The 7,747-nt window shown below is 46.5% G+C and overlaps 1 long non-coding RNA gene across 1 annotated transcript; it reads right to left on the bottom strand.

The window, feature by feature from the left end:
• Positions 1 to 4,878: 4,878 nt before the first annotated feature.
• On the bottom strand, positions 4,879 to 7,262 carry LOC133374740 (uncharacterized). The gene is made up of 2 exons (XR_009759959.1): positions 7,186 to 7,262; positions 4,879 to 5,761 (listed from the first exon to the last, which is right to left on the bottom strand). It is a non-coding gene; the product is annotated as an uncharacterized LOC133374740 (long non-coding RNA).
• Between the last annotated feature and the right edge of the window lie 485 nt (positions 7,263 to 7,747).

Raw genomic sequence — 7,747 nt, 5'->3', positions numbered from 1 at the left:
ACTGGGGGACCTGGTTCAGGGGCTTAGATCACCCCTGACCTGGCCCAAGCTGACCCAGAAAACACCAGTCCGGGCCAGAATCAATTTGGAAGTTAGGGCTAGGGATGTGCTAGCATTCCACCCAATTCGGATTTGGTACCGAATTTTCCATTAATTTGCTTATTCTCAACTGCAGAGGATCGGATTTTAATGCAGTGTATTTCCGTGGCTATTTTTGAAAGTTGTCTTTTCTTAAAAAAAAGAAAAATATCAGCCTCTAAAACATGTATTGTAAGAATAATTTATCGATATTTCTTTTTAAAATACCGATATTTCCTTCACAACATTGATATTTGTAAAGGAAATAGCGACATTGCCTTCAAAATATTTCCTTCAGAAATATCAATATCAGTATCAATATTTTTTCCAAGTGAAAAAAAAACTCCACGGATTGGTAAAAGTGGTGGCTAGTGGATACAGAACGAACTTGAATTGATGCCAGCATGTTAGGTTGACGGAATGCTTTCGAACCGGCGCTGCCCAACGGATCCTATCCTGAATTAGGGCTAATGTTTAATTAGGGGCTTTAAAATTCTCATTAAACATATGTTAGGAGGGTGGGCAGGAGAAGGAGATGCTGTGTCCCCTTCCTCCACCCCAGACCGTGCTGCAGAGAACAGGAGAGTTCAATCCTGCTGGGTGCTCTTTTGCCAGCAGGATCGAATCCTTAGCTCACCAGCTGGTGAATGGAGGACACAGTTGTGTTGGGGTCTGCTTTCCCAGCACGTTCCCTGCAGGGGAACACCCTGGTGAAGCAGTTCCACAGCAAAGAGCAGGACTGCCTCTTCCATGGCTTCAGAGGGACACAGAAAGTTGTCTTATACTGAGACAGACCATTGGTCCATCTAGCTCAATACCATCTACACAGACCGGCAGCGGCTCTCTAGAGTTCCAGGCAGGGAACCTCTACCAGTTCCACCTGGACATGCCGGGGGTTGAACCTGGGACCTTCTGGAAGCAAAGGAGATGCTCTCGTACCTGAGTGTGAATCGTGATCAGCGAAGAAAGTATAATATAGTGTCGGAAGTTGTCCATTGAGCTGCAGCCCTTTCCCGATTCTGGTCAGTTTGACTGAGTGCATGTGTTCCCCTGCTAGGAACAGGCTCATGCATGAAGCTCTTCCTTCTCCCCAATGACCCATCCCCAAGAGCACCCCAAATCTCTGTGGGAGATCTGAGCCGGCGTGATGTGAGGCCATCTCTCCCTGACTTGGCTGAGTCCTGATTCCACCCAAATTGGCCCAATTTGGTTTGGACTTTGCCTTCCCACTGAATCTGATGCACAGCCCTAGTTCTCTACACACACACACACACACCCAGTCGCTTCCCATGGGAAGTAAAGGTTGGATGAAAAGCACCATGTGAAACCAGAAAGGAAAAATAATTAGAGAGTTAAATTATTTGAGAATTAGAGAATTAAACATAGGACAATTAAAGATCTGACAACTGGTGTTTAGCTCCTGGAAAAGAGCAGGAGTCATTTCCTCTAGGAATACGGATGGACTGTATAAAAAGGGCTCTCCCACAGTCGGTTACTCCACAAGCATCGGATACTCAGAGAGCATCTCATCAGATCCACCAGGAAACTTCTTTCCTGTTCGTGGGGCTGATGGTGGCCGAAATATCTCTTCTCTCGGCGGGTTCTGAAATATGAACTAGCTTGATTTTTCTTGCTGAACTTAACGTACAGTGAAATGCCGAGGGAAATGTGCAGGTTCCTTCTAGAACAAAATTCTGGAGGAATGTCGCCATGGGGGTTTCAGTCCAGCTGTGGGGCACTGGTACTGAGTGCCCTGTTGGGATGCTAGTTGTGTTGAGGAAAGTGTCTGTGCGGTGGGCATAGCTGAAAATGTTTGGGGAGTCAACTTGCCACCCAAAGTTCCCAAAGGTGAAATTAGAAGGGTCCTACCAAAACATAGGATGAGTCAGATCACTGGTCCATCTAGCTCAGTATTATCTACACTGACTGGCAGCATCTCTCCAGAGTTTCAGACAGGTAGAGTTTCCCAGCCCCATGTGCCATTGGCTCTTCTTATGTTCTTATGTTCCCTTCCTCCCTCTCTTCATACTGGGGGCTTTCTGTAACCAAAGTATGCTCTCCTACTTGGGTTATAGCCCTTCCTCCCAAAATGATTCTACTCTTCATAGGAAGTTGCCTTATACTGAGTCAATCCATTGGTCCATCTACCTCAGCATTGTCTACACTGACTGTCAGCATCTTGCCAGGGTTTCAGAAAGGGACTTTCCCCCAGAACTATCAGGAGTCTGCACTGACTGGCAGTGACTCCGTATGGTTGCAGACAGGGAATCTCTCTCAGCTCTACTTGGAGGTCCTCAGGAATGAACGTGAAACCTTCTGCATGACAAGCAGATGCCCTACCACTGAGCTAATGTATCTACTGGGGGGATACACTGTGCGGGAGCTGATCTCACACAGCCAGATAGGGTGAGGATACCTGCAGGAGGGCGGGTCACCTTTTCCTTAAGCATAGGGATCGCAAAGCCCCATGGAATCTATGGGCAAGTTGTGCCAAGATCTGCCCTAGCCCTTAAAGGACTACAGGTGTTAGGAGGGGTGATAGATGATGATTTCCAAGATGAGATAAAGGTGCTGCTACATAACACCAACAGCTGATATAGCACAGTGGGGAGGGGAGCCTGGCTGGGAGTCCAGAGTCTGTGAGTTCAAATCCCCGCTCGTGTCTCCTGGGGGTCAAGGGCCAGCTAAAGATCACCCCACAGTGAGTGGCTCAGGGGTTACGTGCCCTGCCACCTGTGCAGCCGTGGGCAAGCTGCAGAGTCCCAAGGAGCCCAGTTGTCCCCAGCTGACAGTTGCGGACAAGGGAGGGGCTGGCTTGTGCAGCTGTGGCAAGCTGAGCAGGCCCTCGCCAGCGGGGGAGGACTAGCCTCAGAGGGAGGCAAGGGGAAACCCCCTCTGACTACCGCTTACCATGAAATCCCTGTTCATAGGGTCGCCATAAGTCGGGATCGACTTTAAGGTAGTCCATTTCCATTTTTACACACCAGTTCAGAGGGTGTTGCACTGCAAGCTGGCCAGCAGGAGGCCCGGCTAATCTGTGAAAAGCTAAGAGTGCCTGTGATCCAGGAGGTGACTGGCCTGGGAAAGCCCAAGGAGGGGTGTGGGCAGTACTTCCTATATGGCACCAAATGGGGAAACAGACCAAGAGAACCCCGGTATTCCTTTGGTCCTGGGGATCTTGATGACGTCATACATTCGGTGCCTTCTTTGTGCTGTCCGCTTTGCTAATGTAATTCTTTTTTCTTCTATATGTGGAGAACAATTAGAATGGCATGTATCACAGCGGTCAGTCCTGACGCCTGCCTGGGTACCCTCCGGGCCTACCTGCCAGTGACTTTGCCAGGGACACCAATCCCATACTGTCTGCATTGCTACAGCTGTCTCAAGAAGGAAGAGATGAAACGATCTTATCTGAGTGTGAATAATGTATTTTGGCACAACATGTTTGAAAGACCCAGGGCAATTGCATGGATGTAGCCTGAACAGGCCCCTGGGTGGTATCAGGAGAAAGATGGTATGAATATTACAGGGAAAATAGGTAACTTATGATACACAGCAGGGTATTGCATCATGAACCCACCCACAGGTGGGAGACTAAAGTGAGAAAACTATGCCGAGGGATAATTATAGTTTCTTCTACTGTTATAAAGGATGGAGATGTTAATTGAATCTTGTTTCTGATTGCTGTAGTACTCCTGTTAGTGATAAGTTGCTTTCTGTAGGCTAAAATAAAAGAATGCTAGCCCTTACCCAGTGGCATGGGCGGTGGGATCCAGACATGGAGACAAGAAATGGAATTGGGTATGCCAAGGGGTGGAGTGTATTGGCAAATGGCTGGAAGACAGCTCAGTGTAAACTGAGATTTAGTGTGGAATGCTTCATTCCCTTGTCCATGCTCCTCTCCCACAACTACATTGAGGCCAGGTGGGCTTGTTGTGTGGATTTTCTCATGCACTACCCAAATAGCAGACAACAGTACAGAAGCCTGAGAATATAACTCAGATGAGGTAAGAAAGGTTCTTAATTAGCCTAAACAGACAGGGAAGATGTTTACACACAGGCTGCGAAAGGCTGGGAACTCAGCCTCAAAGCTGCGTTCTCAGGCCAGGCTGCAGCAAAACCCAAGGACACGGACCCCAAAGAAGGGATAAACATAAGACAGTAGCGTGAGATCCAAGTAAAGATAAACATCTCACAGGTATAGCCAGTTAAAATCACAGGTGCAAAGTTGCTCCCAGGGCTAGGGGCTCTTTTGGTATAAATAAAGGTCCCTAATTCCTGTTCAAGGAAGCCTCGCCACAGATCTGCTGCACACGCCGCCGCTATGGGTACTGGCCAACTGAGATTTCTCCTTCACAGCTGAACTCCTTCTTCCCCGGGTTTGTATAATGTCTTGAAATAACAAAATAATATATGCCCTTGGCAACAAACCACCCACCTCCCTCCAAGAGTAAGGAGAAAGAAGTTGACAGGCAGTGCCATCCTCTGGATGTGAGTAAGAAGGCAGTCAAGTGGGGTTGGCTGAGCACAGAGGTTGATGGGGCAGTGCCCCATGTATTCTAATGGACCAGCTTCACTGGTTATGTTGGGATTCTCTCTGTGTGTGCTCAATAAACATCCCCATTTTTAAAATCTGTGTAGGTTACAGAGTAAATCTGCTGAGAGAAGTTATTGCCATTGTCTGGAGTTCCTAATTCAGGAGACTCCTAGAACATCTGTGTATGAAATACAGGTGTACTGAAGTGGTTTGCTAACAGGATGAAGAGAAAGGAGAGGGAAGGAAACAAACCAAAATAGTAGTATGATATGCCAAAAAATTTATTAAGAATACAAAGAAAGGAACCAATAGAAATGGCCCATTGGAAATGCAGATCAGTGCAACAGGGAACATGGAAAAAGCAATCATGATGACATCTTGCTTTCTGGGCCCAACATCGCAAAGACAAAGCTGAGGTATAATTGTAGATTGAGGCAAAGCCAACAAGGCCCACCTCCATCTTCCCTTTGGTTTTGTAGAGTGAACATCCTTTATCCAAGCCCAGCTGAAGTGCAAAGGGTCTGAGGGCATCACTAACAGCTGCAGTAGAAGGCAACAGGTGTGACGGGGAAACAGTGCCTGTTAACATAAGCATGCAGAAATTGGGAAACCAAAGAATAAAGTCAAAGCACCATATGAAGCATTAACAGAAGTGCTGAACTCTCAGAGATCTCATCAGCTGTGCAGTGGAGTCTCTGGTGTGCTCAGCATTTCTGAACACTGTCCACTCATTCAGCCGAGGTGCAGAATCTTGCATCTTCTTTCCTGGATGTTCGGTCAAAGTTGTGTCTGGGCTTAACATGGGTAGAGCTTTGAGGGATAGCAGGAGCCCCCGCTGTTTTGGGGATAGTAGGGGCCACACCACCTTTGGGGATAGTAGGGGCCACACCACTGTTTGGGATAGTAGGGGCCACACCACTGTTTGGGATAGTAGGGGCCACACCACTGTTTGGGGTAAGGCATCACATAGCCAGGATATTGGGGGTAACCACCAGGATAATAACAGCCATAACGCTGACGTGGTGGGTAGCACCCAGGATATTGACAGAAGGAGTCAAAGAGGAGGCTGTCATCTTCTGGATGATAGAAGTCACCCAACAGGATGTTGTTCAATCCTGGAGCCATCTTAGAGCAGGGAGGGTAGATCTGAAATGAGATTAGGGTAGAGCAAGATAATCTAGAAGTATTAGATTAGAATTAAGATGAGGAACCTCATGTCTGCAGACCAAATGCAGCCCTCCAAAGCTCTCCATCCGGCCCCCAGAACTCACACCCCTCACAAGCCCTGCTTTATATCCCAAATATTTTTTGCTGTCAGGAACGTGTCCCTCAATAATGCCTCTTGTTCCTTGATGGAGGGATGTGTGAGCGAGTGTAGCAAATAGCCAACAGTGCGAAGATCAGTGTTCCATTATTTGCTCCTTCTGCTTTTCTCTCTGGCCCACATACCCCAGGCATGTGGCCCTTGGAAGGCAACCCAGGAAGCAATGTAGCATATATCTCAATCAGTAGGAGGGGTGGGAAGAGAGAAAATTGGTCCAACGGTCCTGATCCTAATCATTTTAGCCACAACAAAGAGGCCAGTGAGGAGAACAAAATGACCTGTTGCTCTTCTACTTGTGCAGATATTTCATGTGGGCAGACTTTCCAAATAAGAACATCACAGAAGAACACAGGAAAAGCCTGTTCCACCATGCTAATGGCCCATCTAGTCTAGCATCCTGCTCTCACACTGGCCAACTTGATGCTTCTTTGGGAATCCTACAAGCAGGACCTGAGTGCAACTGCAACTCTTCCCTTTCGTGGTTTCCAGCAACTGGCACTCGCAGATCTATTTCCTCCAACAATGCAGGTTAGACACAGCCACCACGGATAGAAGACATGCTATTGTCACATGAATCTGCAACCAATTTCCATTTTGGTCAGATTCCATGCCACAAATGATTGCCTCTGAAATAAATTGTGTCAGTTTTCCCAACACTTGTTGCTTTCTCAGTAATGTATCTTCCCCAGTGGATAGTCAGTATCTATCCCCTTGTGGAAGGGTGATAGCTCAGAGTATCTTCTTTGCATGCAGAAGGTCTTAGGTACAATTCCTAGCATCTCCAGACAGGGCTTTGAGAGATTCCCGGCCTAAAAACCTGGAGCTACCAGACTACATAAACAGTACTGAGCTAGATTGACCAAGGGACTGACTCAGAATAAGCAGCTTTCTTTTTTTGCAGTAAGACTCTCTTGATTTCCCATGAAGATTCCCTTTAGGAAGTGTTTGGTGGCACATTGAGTCCCCAAACATTTTCATCTATGCTCACTGTACGAACTCTTTCCTCAGCAGGACTAGAATTCCTCATGGGCACTCAACCCCAGCGAGGTGCATCTGAACACCATGCATGACCGAAACATACACACTAACATTCCTCCAGAGGAGGAACTTGAAACTCTCCACTGAAATGTCACTACAGGTGAAATTCAGCCAAAAAAGAATCTAGGTACTCTGATATTTAAGAACCCACAGAGAAAAGAGCTATCTCAACAGCCACCGTCAAGCCCATGAACTGGTAAGAAATTACCTGCTTTCCTTCTGGATCTGATGGGATGCTTTAGGACTATCAGATGCTTTTGGAGCAACCCGTTGGGTAGAGTCCCTTTTATACAGTTCACTGGGGTGCCTAGGGGAAGTGAGTCTTGCTCAATTCCAGGAAGTAAAAATTAATTGTCAGATGTTTAATTGGCATATGTTTAGCTGAGTCTCTTAATTATTTTTCTTTCCTTGTTTCACATGGTTTTTTCATCCAACCTTCGCTTCCCTTTGGAACCTGATGAACCCCCGAGGGTAGCTGTGTGGAATTTGGGGAAGGGAATAACTTATTACGGTTGCAATCCCATCTTTTGTGATTTTATTATTATTATTATGATGTATGTATTTTATCCTATTCTGTTTACCGCCCTGAGAGCTACTTGCTATGGGCGGTATATAAATGCAACAAAATAAATAAGTAAATAAATAAAATTCACTTCCCCGCAACCAAACACAATGGGGCTTCCTTCTGAGTAGACATTGCGGGACTGTTTTTTAAGTTCATTTTAGAATATGTTGAAGAAAAAATCTCTTTTGTGTGACAGTGGCCTTTT

This window comes from Rhineura floridana, chromosome 22, assembly GCF_030035675.1.
Source record: "Rhineura floridana isolate rRhiFlo1 chromosome 22, rRhiFlo1.hap2, whole genome shotgun sequence".
Taxonomy (NCBI): Eukaryota; Metazoa; Chordata; class Lepidosauria; order Squamata; family Rhineuridae; genus Rhineura; species Rhineura floridana.
This window is presented reverse-complemented; position numbering and strand designations above follow the sequence as displayed.